We start from the raw sequence: 520 nt of genomic DNA, 5'->3' as shown, positions 1-520 counted from the left end.
TTTAACCCAATACAAACAGTACATTCACATAAAGCGATACATAGTATATAGAAAATCATTTTTTGTTTTGTTGGAAAATGTAACTAGATTGTAGCATATATCATCTTGATTGATTGTATCTTAGCAAAAATGTAAACTGCCTCAACTATAAGGCATGAGGATATTAAGATATTATATACATTAACGTTCTTATTCTTGTTTTTCTTATTTTTCATTTTGTAAAGCTACTTTGAAACAATGCACATTGTGAAAATTATTATACAAGTAAATCTGCCTTGATATATTTGCTTTTAACTATGTGGGCAAACATTCCAACCAGCTTATATTTCCAAAAGTAGTAGTTCTAAAGTAGCAGGACATCGGGTTGTTATCCAGATGTTTCACTGTGCTTTCCAGTGTTAAGTGCACAGAAAAGTTAAAGTTTAAAAAGAGACACATCTCAGACAAAGCTGACATGAAACATAAGTGAGAAACATAATTCCTTCCTTGTCGTCTATTTTATTTTTTTTTTTTCTGATAT

The sequence above is a fragment of the Sinocyclocheilus anshuiensis genome, unplaced genomic scaffold (genome assembly GCF_001515605.1).
Source record: "Sinocyclocheilus anshuiensis isolate Anshui unplaced genomic scaffold, SAMN03320099.WGS_v1.1 scaffold2191, whole genome shotgun sequence".
NCBI classification, from domain to species: domain Eukaryota; kingdom Metazoa; phylum Chordata; class Actinopteri; order Cypriniformes; family Cyprinidae; genus Sinocyclocheilus; species Sinocyclocheilus anshuiensis.
The sequence above is the reverse complement of the archived record's forward strand: the minus strand, read 5'-3'. Positions refer to the sequence as shown.